We start from the raw sequence: 12,387 nt of genomic DNA on the forward strand, positions 1-12,387 counted from the left end.
AGCAGCGCCGTCTGAATTGGGAAGGACCTCTCCGAGCCGTTTGATACCAAACGAGGTTTCAGACAGGGTGACTCGCTGTCGTGTGACTTCTTTAACCTGATGTCGGAGAGCATCGTACAAGCCGCAGAACTTAATCGCTCAGGCACAATATTTTATAAGAGCGTACAATTGTTGGCGTATGCCGATGATATTGACATCATCGGCCTTAACAACCGCGCTGTTAGTTCTGCCTTCTCCAAACTGGATAAAGAGGCAAAGCGAATGGGTTTGGTGGTGAACGAGGACAAAACGAAGTACCTCCTGTCTTCAAACAAACAGTCGGCGCACTCGCGTATCGGCACCCACGTCACTGTTGACAGTTATAATTTTGAGGTTGTAAAAGACTTCGTGTATTTAGGAACCAGCATTAACACCGAAAACAATGTCAGCCTTGAAATCCAACGTAGAATCTCTCTTGCCAACAAGTGCTACTTTGGACTAAGTAGGCAATTGAGCAGTAAAGTCCAGTAAAATTAACACTCTACAAGACTCTCATCATGCCCGTCCTAACGTATGGCGCAGAAGCTTGGACGATGACAACATCCGATGAAGCGACGCTTGGAGTGTTCGAGAGAAAGATTCTGCGTAAGACTTTTGGACCTTTGCACGTTGGCAACGGCGAATATCGCAGACGATGGAACGATGAGCTGTATGAGCTTTACGGCGACATAGACATAGCGCAGCGAATAAAGATCCAGCGGCTACGTTGGCTGGGTCATGTCGTTCGAATGGATACAAACACTCCGGCTTTGAAAGTATTCGATGCGGTACCAGCTGGTGGTAGTAGAGGAAGAGGAAGGCCTCCTCTGCGTTAGAAAGATCAGGTGGAGAAGGACTTGGATTCACTTGGTGTGTCCAATTGGCGCCGGTTAGCACGAGAAAGAAACGACTGGCGCGCTTTGTTAAACTCGGCCAAAATCGCGTAAGCGGTTATCGCGCCAATTAAGAAGAAGAATGATAATACTAGTATGGCTCAATTACGCATGGAAAAAAATATTGGCCACATGGCCGCCGTGGCCTCGGCGGCACACCTCCATCCGATTCAAATTTTTGATGACGCTGAGGCATAATTGAGGTTCTATGTCGTTAATGTGCCGAATTATCTCGTCCTTTAGCTCTTGCATTGTTGCTGACTTATCAACGTACACCTTTTCTTTCAAATAAGCCCAAAGAAAGAAGTCCAACGATGTCAAGTCACATAATCTTGGCGGCCAATTAACATCGCCGCCACGTGAGATAATTCGGCCATCAAATTTTTCGCACAAAAGAGCCATTGTTTCGTTAGCTGTGTGACAAGTGGCATCGTCCTGTTCAAACCACATATCGTACACATCCATATCTTTTAATTCGGTCCATGAAAAGTTCCTTATCATCTCACGATAGCGAACACTGCTCACAGTAATTGCCTGGCCGGCCTCATTATGGAAAAAATACGACCCAATGATGCCGCCGGCCCATAAACGGCGCCAAACAGTCACTCTTTGTGGGTGCATTGGTTTTTCGGCAATCACTCTTGGATTATCATTCGCCCAAATGCGGCAATTCTGCTTATTGACGAATCCACTGAGGTGAAAATATGCCTCATCACTGAAGATGGTTTTCGTCGAAAATTGGCCATTCGCTTTTGCCATTTCCTGCTACCATTCCACCTTGTAAGCGTGTAAATGGAAGTCTTTATGCATAATGTTCATCAACGACGAGCGTGAGAGGTGCAATTGTTGGGCACGACGACGAGTTGAGGTGGACGGCTCTTCAACCACACTATCGCAAACAGCAGGAATATTTTTTGCAGTACGAGCTATACGAGCATGGACTGGTGTTTTCACATCTCCTACAGACCCAGTTTGCTCAAACTTTTGCACAATTTTCCCTATTGTACGCACATTTGGACAATTAAATTAACCGAAAAAATCACAAGTGCGCGATATGCATTTTGATTTGAACGCCCGTTTTCATAATAAGCCTGAATAACTTTAACGCGTTACTCAATTGTTTATCTTTCAGTGGTACAAATTGAATTAGTCTGAGATCGGAAAATGTCAAATGAAATGCAGAAAGAAATTTTTACGTTTAGGTGTGGTTTACATTCAATATCGGCCCTTGAGACTTAACCACCCTTTATAAGAGAAGATTAATAGAAGTTATTTTTCCATTCCCTTACAAAAGCTATGTAAATCTAAGTTTCAAACCATAAAATTTTCTAATGGCTAATGCTAGAAAATCAGGTTGTTATTTTATAATGTTCTTCCTTAACGATGTTTCGTATTATCCCATTATAAAAACAAAAATCATAGATTTTTTATATGGAGAAAATGCGCAATATCCTTAGAGGGAACAATTATCAAATATCATTATACAATTTTGAGCTACTTCAAACTTACATTTTGCTATTTCAAAATTGAATGAGCCATAAAATTCCATACCAGAAATTTTTCTAAAAATTCTGATTAAAAATTTTATAAATGTGATGAAAATTTATCGAACTTTAGAGAGAGCTGATGGCCTCTGCAGCCTATGCTCAAACATAATTTTAGTACTGGTAAATAATAATAATAATAAATACATACAAAGCTTGAAACTTGAATTAATTTAGAATGAATTATGCGGTTAGAGGTAGTCAAAACTTCCAAAGAAATTTTTTCGGTTTGATCGAAAGATTCTTTTTTTTCAAAAATTTCGATTTTTTTTTTAATTAATTGTCGGTTTTTTCTCGAAAATCTGAAAAATATTTGCTGAGGACGCCATATTGTTAATTTTGAAAAAAAAATAACACTTCAACCAGGCACAAGATTATCTATTAGTAAAACTAATTGCTCTTGTCCGATTAACGTGATGTATTAATGCTATGTTTTTCTTTTTGTAAAATAAAGCAATTAACTAAGAAAAAACAGGTTGTCTGTAAAGTGGGTTTACTGACGATAGTTTAACGTGACAATGTCATAAGAAAATACTGTTGAAATGGTTGCAATTTTCAAAACAAAATTATAATTTTATTTGTTTGATTGATATTTTGTATGGATATAGAGAAAGAGGTAAATGGAATCGGAATGGAATAGGTCAAGTTACATTTACACAGTGAAAAATGACGAAACATTTATCAAATTCATGAAGATGAAAATAAGTCAACAACACTAAGAGGCAACATCATCGATTTGCCTTTTTCAAGACCGTTCAAGCAAGGTAACGACGAATGAGCAAGATAACGACGCATGAGCAAGATAACGACGAATGAGCAAGGTAACGCCGCATTTTTTGTTGCGTGCAGCCGGCTACATCGAATAAGATATCACGTCAAAATATCATTGAAAATCATCATATTTTCGGGCCTCTGACTACTCCTAACCCCTAATGTTTTTGTACAAATATAATTTCCATTAGAAGATTAGTAAATAAACAGTCAAAACTTGTCCACTTGCTGTTTACTGAATTGTAGAAACGCGTGCTGATAGCAATTTTCTTGTACATAGTTCTTTGCTTTTTGCAATTAGAAAATAAAGGGTATTTCAACAGTGACATCTAGGGCCAGTACGGATACCCTTTTTATCTTATCATCTTTTACATTTCTAAAGTAGCCATATTCACAATTTTACACGGGAGAACAACGCGTTCAAATTATTTAAATATATTATGAAAATGGGGCGATCTTTAAGAACACCATATCGCTAAATTCGTAATTTTTTGGTTGAAACTATCATCCGAATGAGTCGACAATTCAAAGGTTGGTTCAAAAATGAAAAATTTTTCACAGAGCGTCGATTTTCGTAATACAATTTTACGATTTTTAAACTTTGTTGAGACGTAAGCCTTTCCATGATGAAATGTCAATCATTACTGAAAAAAATTATGAATTAAGTTTGGCACGCGTGGTCTGTCAAAAGAAGAAGTCGAATGTCTTTTCAGTACCTTAAACGGACCCGGTGGTATAGAAATTTCAAAAAATCGATTTTTTGTTTTTTCGATATTTCATAGCATAGTTTCTTAAGAATATACTGTGAAATTTTCATACGGAAATGCCAAATATTATGGCTCCTACAGCCCGACAACTAGGCAGAGCGCGCTCGTCTACCTCGAACTTTAAACTCATTTATCTCGAAAGGACTTTTTTCAGACTGCTGTTGTCAAAACAAAAAAAAATATTCACCCGAAACGTTTGAAATTTTAATATGTAATTCACAACATCAATGGCTATCGCCCGTACTAGAACCATATTATTATTTGATTTATTTTGTGTTTAATTTTTATTAAAAAACTGATTTTTAGAGGATCAAAATCGAAACCGCGCCATTTTGTCAATTTTTGTTTTAATTCTATTACGGGACATAGCTACAGTCATACTGATTAATCATTATTTTGGGTTTTGTGTTTCAGATAAATAGAAGAGCCAAAATGGACAACACCGTCCAGGTCTAATTTTCCGGAAGGGTCAACTTCAGTGCCATTTTTAAAATTAAAAAACAATTTTTGCTTTTATTTTTGTATGTAAAAGATGTTAAGTAAAAAGCCTGGAAAATTTAAATATCATTTTTCATTTTTTTTTTATTGCAACAAAAAGTTTCTGAAAATACCCTAAATTTTCGAGCTCTAAACCACCTAAGTACTTTGCCCAAAAATGTGCACAGAATTGTGAATGCCTTTAACAATTCTGCTGAAAAATAATTCTTTACGCTATGCAGAATCCATTAGGATTTAAAGATTCAACAAAACTATTTGCTGCCTATTACTTGGAAAGAAAATACAATCAACTAATCCTCTCACAGTCAATAGCCTACTTTGCTCACTTTGAAGTCTACATTCCGGGGTTAGACACAAATCCGACAATTGGCATGAAAAATTGTTTACACAAATTGCAGGGATTTGTTGTTTGTTGTCAGTGACGTTGCTTTTCCCGCATCAACAGTAGCAGCAGCAGCAGCAGCAGCAGCAGGAGCAGCAGCTGTTGTTAGTATTATTGCGTATATTGTTTACGACCACAATATATTATTGGATGTGCAATATAAAATCAATAACAATAACAATAGGAATAGACAACAATGTAAGTATACAGACGAGTAATATATGCAAAGCAGCATCACACACATCCGCATAAACAGAACTAAGCGGAGCCATGCAATGGCATGCGACATCAAAAGCAACGACGAGAGGTGACAGCGACAAGAGGTGTATGACGGACGCATATATAGACAGACAGCCAGGCAGACAGACTGACTGTCAAAGTTTATAAGCGTACGCACCAACTGAGCGTACTTCGGTCGTCGTCTGTCATGTGACACTGTCGACAGCTTTGTTACAGTCGATGCCATTGCAATCAATGCCGTTTGCGATTCATCTGCGAATCTTCCAACTGACACCTACACGATTCGTATCAATGCATGTTCGTACCAATGTATGTGTGTGGAACATACTAAAATTTATAAACAGCTATCAGAGGATATTTTGTTGCGCATAGATACTTGTGTGTGTATGTATGTACACCTGTCATATCTCGAATTTGTTACGCATTTGCTAAATTTTATTTTTATCTTCACTCTTTCCAGATGTTTTTGTTTTGTTGCCGATTTATTTCATTTTCTAGAGGTGTATTGCATACACATTGCTAAGCGATACAATAAACAGCCACTACCATAAAGAGAAAATGAGTGAGTTAAAAGAGATGGTGAAACAATTACAGGATTTATTTTCAAGGGATTTATTTAAGAAATATTGAAGTGCGAAAAAAATATATATTTCCTAAGAGCGATGCCATGTCAAGTGATTCAAGTATTTTAGACATTTGCTTAAGTGTTTTAGAAAATTGGAAATATTTCTTCTTCTTCTTAATTGGCGCGATAACCGCTTACGCGATTTTGGCCGAGATTAACAAAGCGCGCCAGTCGTTTCTTACTCGTGCTAACCGGCGCCAATTGGACACACCAAGTGAAGCCAAGTCCTTCTCCACCTGATCTTTCCAACGCAGACGAGGCCTTCCTCTTCCTCTGCTACCACCAGCTGGTACCGCATCGAATACTTTCAAAGCCGGAGCGTTTGTATCCAATCGGACGACATGACCCAGCCAACGAAGCCGCTGGATCTTTATTCGCTGCGCTATGTCTATGTCGTCGTAAAGCTCATACAGCTCATCGTTCCATCGTCTACGATATTCGCCGTTGCCAACGTGCAAAGGTCCAAAAATCTTACGCAGAATCTTTCTCTCGAACACTCCAAGCGTCGCTTCATCGGATGTTGTCATCGTCCAAGCTTCTGCGCCATACGTTAGGACGGGCATGATGAGAGTCTTGTAGAGTGTTAGTTTTGTTCGTCGAGAGAGGACTTTACTGCTCAATTGCCTACTTAGTCCAAAGTAGCACTTGTTGGCAAGAGAGATTCTACGTTGGATTTCAAGGCTGACATTGTTATCGGTGTTAATATATTTGTAGATTTGAGTAAAAGAAGGAACTCTGAGAAAAAATTTGAAAACGCATTTAATAATTTTGAGATTTACGTATTAAATGTTGAAAGTTATAAAGGTTTTTTTTAATTTTTTGGATTTTTTTTTTGTTTTGGAAAAAGGATTATTATATTTATAAGGTTTTGGAAAAACAATTTTTTTTAGCTTTTGAAAATGAAATTTTTTTTGTTAAGATTTTTGCTTTATTGTCGTCATTCATCTGAAACTTATTTTTACAAGATTTATTTAAAAATATTGAATTAAAAAAAAATGTAAACCTTATGAGCGATTCCATGTCAAGGGGTCCAAGTATTTTTGGCATTGGCTTAAATTTTTAGAAAATTGTTTTATTTGTAGATTTGAGTACAAGGAGGAACTCTGAAAAGAAATTTGAAAACGCATTTAATATTTTACGTATTAAGTGATGAAAGTTAAGTGAAGAGTTCTTTAAAATGTAATATCTCAGTAATTTCAAACATTATTATAACTATTGCTTTTTTTATTTCTAAGAATAAAATATACTTTTTATAAAGAATTTTTGGTTTTTTTTAATTTTTTTGGAAAACATGTTTTTGGTTTTGAAAAAAAAACAAAAATTTTGTTTTGGAAAAAAAAAATTTATTTTTGAAAAAAAAAATGTTTAAGTTTTTGAAAACAAAAATTGTATCGTACTTAAAACACACCCCGTACAGATCCGTGCCTTATTTTTTTCAGTCACAGCTGAGACTACGTTCACCAATTCTAGGTAGGTAGGTAGGTAGGTAAGATGGCGAGAGTACCCCAGGTACACTTCAAGTAGCACTTAAATACGTGCCGTTTTGATACCATATGTGGACCACCACCTGTGAAAAGATAAGAAGAAAAAATCGTCTACAGGCATCCAGTGCTGTTGATGTAGTGGAGGAGAGAAAAGGGATCTAGGCTGCAGAATTTCTTCAAGTCATCCCCAAAGGGCACGCTAAGGAATCTCAAGCGCCTAGCCGCCAGAGCCGGACATTTGTAGAGAAAGTGTTCCACAGTCTCTTTCTCTGCAGGGCAGGATCCCCACAGCTTCTGCAATAGGGGTTGTACGGAACTCCAAGCTTCTCCCCATGAGTACCGAACACCCAGTCAGCAGTGAACACAGCTATGAGTTTGGAAATTGAATGGCGGGAGATTCCCATCACTTTAAGCGTTCTGTTTCTATCGTATTGAGGCCATATAGTTTTCGAAATAGCACACGATGAGACAGACCTCCATCTATCTTGCGCTTTTTCTAGAAAGAAATTGTGTAGTTTCACTTTAACGACGGCCAAGGGAACACCGATGTCTGAGAAGGGGACAGCTGGAACCGGTTCTGCCGACCCCTTTCTGGCAAGCTCAATGGTAATTTCATTATCCTCTATGTTCCTGTGTCCAGGAACGCAGATAAGGGAAATGTTTCCCGCACGTTTGAGATGTTTGAGTTCCTCCTTACAGGAGTTCACCAGAATAGAGCTGCAATACGGCGACGACATGGCCTTGATCGCAGCTTGACTATCAGAAAAAATATTAATGTCTCCCTCCAAACAGCGATCCCGAAGCATTCTGCATGCCTGCAGGATCGCGAAGACCTCTGCTAGAAAAACGCTGCTTGTAAACCCCCGCTCCCACTCCAGACTCCATTTTGGATCCGTCAGTAAAAACAGAGGCATCTATATCCGTACTGACTCCCCCTCTTTCCAATCTTGCCTGCTCGGAAAGATAGCCCTGTAAGCACAACCCTCAAAGCACAGTTTGCGGATGGAGAGGTCAGTGGGAGTAACAGAGAAGGAAGGGCAGATCTGCTTCAAGAAATTGTCTCCAGAGGCCAAGCTCCTTCAACCTGATAGCACTCTGAGCAGCAATGGATTCAACCTGCAGATCCACAGGAAGTAAGTGCAGAATAACGTTGAGCGCAGCAGTGGGGCATGTTCTACAAGCACCAGTGATGCCCACACATGCAGTTCTCTCCACTCTCTCTAGTTTAGTGGAGTTGCAGCCCTTCTGAAGAGCTCCCCACCAAACTATGCAATCGTATGTCGAAATTGGCAGAACCACTAAGTACGACACGTGGCTTGAGACCCCATTTTTTTCCGAACATAGATTTACAGGCATAGAAGGCTATATTGGTCTTCTTAAATCGATTTTTTATGTGCAGTTTCTAGTGGAGCTTGGGGTCAAGTATTACACCAAGATACTTGACTTCCGATGAGAGAGTAAAACACTGGTTGTTTAAAAGGTGGAGGTTTGTATTTTCTGATGAATAGCATCAACTCCGTTTTGTCAGAGTTGACTCTGAGACCGCAAGTGGTAGCCCATCTACTGAGTGTAGCCAGTGCACCTTGCAAAATTTCAGCCATTACTAATAGAAAGGGACCTGAGACCATTAGGACCAAGTCATCGGCATATGCTACCACCTTTACCCCACCCCGGTTTAAGCGAGTTAATGCTTCATCCACAGCTACTAGCCAAAGGAGAGGCGAGAGGACGCCGCCTTAAGTTTTTTTAAATTTTTTGGAATTTTTTTTTTGTCTGAAAAAAAAAATGTTGTTTGTTTTGGAAAAATATCTTTTTTTTATAAGTTTTTGAAATTTTTGTTTTTTACTTTTTGAAAAATCAATATTTTCTTGTCGTATTTGAAACACACCCCCTCTAAGATTTTTGTCTTATTTCCTTTTCATTAATAGCTGAGACTATATTCACTAATCCTGTCAAGTTTCATAATGGGATCGTCATAACTTTTCGAGTTATACTCATATCACAATATGAGCAACAAATCAGCGGCAATGTTGCTGTAGCGAAGCTTTAGCATACATGTAATACGGTCATTTTCAATCAAATCAATCAAGGTGTCGCTACGCATTCAGTAAGCAAATACAAAATATTTTTCACTGAATGACTGAGCGTATTTTAATACACCTAACTCGAAAACATATGGGAATCCCATTGCGAGACTTTCAGTGATTACTGAGCATAGTCTCAGCTATCAATGGAAAAAGATACGAAAAAAATTTATGGGAGTATGTTTTTCAAACCTGACCAAAACAAATTCTTTCCAAAAAATTTTAACAAAAAATTTAAATATTTCCGAAAACAAAATATATAAATATATTTGGTCCTAAAAGCTTGAAACAAAAATTAGAAAAATATTAAAAATTACCGCATAAATTTCTCTTTAAAAACTTTTTACCAAAATTTTAACATTAAATAAATCTACAAATTTTCAAATAATTAAATTTGTTCCAAAAGTTTTATTTTTGAAAATTGACGTCCCAAATTGGTTCATTAGACTTTTTATTAGCTCTACTCTGATGAGAAATAACGGCGACAAAGCCGAGCATCGAAAACAACTTTAATTAAGGCCCCCTCACAAAACGGACTTCTCGTAAATTTTAAGAAATAATTTGGTTAACCACTCGGATACTCCTTCACCTACATCTTCTCTAGACAGAAATGGGAAGAGGAAAGCAAATATGGAAACCAGGTACCGTTCGTTTCATGGATGGTTCACAAGATATGGTATGACAAGATTGGCAGAGGAGTTTTCTGCAAAAAAATCTGAATGGAACGTAAAATTTGCCTACCGCATCACTGCAGCATTTTCCAAATGGAGTTAACCACTTTAAAGGAAGCATTCGGTTGGATAGTCACTAGCGTAATACTCTTTATGGAAATTAATATTTATTCTAATATCCAAGCGGCAATTCAGGCTTTAGGCTCGCTCATAATGTGAAATAAATTAGCCAGAGAATGCTTGATACCTTTTGCGGTTGCTTCCAACTATATACTTCGCAATAAACCTTAGATGGGTGCAAGACTAGATGGTTTCTCTGTGCTCAACAAGGAAGGGAATTGCTTTTACTGCCTACGGTTTTCCTAGGACAGATTGAGTCAATGAAGCAAAAGTGCACAACTTTTTTTGGCAAAGGCCTTCGGGCTGCAGGTTGATCGAAGATAGTCGAGAGATCTATCAGAAGGGCATTTCGGCAAAATTCGTTACTTCTTTGGTAAAAATTATCATCCGAATGAGTTGACAGTTCAAAGGTTGGTGAACAAATTTCAAGAAACTGGTGCTGTCGAAGGATAGAAAAAGGGCTGGTAGACAAAAAACTGGACGCTCTGTTTCTGTCCGATATATCGACGTTCTCAACAATTAGGCATTCATACATTCATGAATCGACTGTTTAGCGGATTTTACCTATAGACATACTCATGGTGGACATTTAAGTGACGTAATTTTAAACATATGACATAATTGTTAAGAGCCGTATTTTGAACAAAAATAGTGAAATCTGAAAGGATCTAAATTTTTACCTGTTTTATTTTAAAACAACATCTTCGATCGCCTTTTGAAAGCCTCTTCATTAGCGAGTACGTACGAAATAGAAAAATGTAAAAATCAAACTTTTTAAAATTGTCACCGCAAAAAATATTAAAACTAGATGTTTGACATTTTTAACTCCCCACAAAAACTGCCACTTTATTCTTTATTTCTTTTACTTGCACTATTTTCTACTGTTTTTCACCTCAATGTAATTGTTGCAAGTGTTACAAAATTCATTTAAATTCACTTACAATTCATTGCAACGAGCGCTAGATTGCGATGCACCACTCCACTTCCCTGCGCAGCACTCTAATACACTAACACCTGCCACAGTTTGTGGCACCATTGGAATGCAGCAATCAAATTTTGGCCACGTTCGTCCTCGATACAGTCATTTTTATTACATTTGGCACGACAGTCAGCGGATGGCAACCAACTGAGGGCAACCACGATGAGGCAAACAGGCAGAAAGGCGACCAGAATGTGATTGTGGAGAGAGAGAGAGGGGTTAATGGAATGCCGGATGAGGAACAATGGTTGAAAGGTTGAAAGTGGCAACGGCAAGTGGCAGTTTGTATGCATTTTACAGCAATTTTTGTGCTTGATTGAAAAGAATTACGAGTGTTAGAGTGGCGTGCATACAACAACAAACAAACAAGCGACCAAACAAACCAAAAACGAGATGGAAATGGAAATAGAGGTGAGCAAAAATAAACTAACGTATGTAAAAAACAGGCGAAATTGTTAAATAAAAAGTGAAGAAAAAAATGCGTAAGCTCTACATGTTTCAAACATAGCAGAAATATCTAACAAATCTGTTGCAATGCCACATATTCCTGCTATGTACTTACACAATTGTACAATACTTATACATACATATGTATTGGGAATTTACAAATAATAAAAAAGAGGCAACCATTTCAACATATTTTGCGCACGGGTATAGAAAAATAGAAATTTGTATTCGTGTATATGTATTTAATGGTATATATTCTGTGCAAAAAGTACCCGGAAAACACAATCAAAATTCATTTTATTGCCTTCAAAGTGCGCCTGACCCAATATTCCACGCAAAGCTCGGAGGCAAATTGAGGTATGGCGTTCAGTTCATACAGCAATTGATCTCAAACACTTTCCTCGAAGTGCTAATTTTTGCTTAAGCAACAGAGAAAAAAACGCAGAGTGCCAAGTCAGAAAAATACAGTGCGTGATCGATCACAGTCGTTGGGTTTTTGACCAAAAACTATTGCACAACGATGGCATTTGCAAATGCGCATTAAGCTCTTTTGGGACCAGTTTTACGCGGTGATGCGTTGAATGCACGAAATATCTTAACATAGCTTAAACGATATGCTAACTCTTTCACTTAACTTATTTCTTCGTCCATGAACTGAGGATTAGCCAGAAAATCGTTTGGAATCATTTCTGAAGATGCCCAGTTAATTTTAATTAATTTTCACTTTCGGCCTTATTCAGTATCTTTAAGTTAGATTAAATATTATGGAGTTCGTAATTGTATGAGGAGCTTTTCCATGGCAGAAATACTTTGAGGGATTTAACACTGAATACCGGAGAGCGACTGTTTTAGGAACAAAGTTTT

Source organism: Anastrepha obliqua, chromosome 1, assembly GCF_027943255.1.
Source record: "Anastrepha obliqua isolate idAnaObli1 chromosome 1, idAnaObli1_1.0, whole genome shotgun sequence".
NCBI classification, from domain to species: domain Eukaryota; kingdom Metazoa; phylum Arthropoda; class Insecta; order Diptera; family Tephritidae; genus Anastrepha; species Anastrepha obliqua.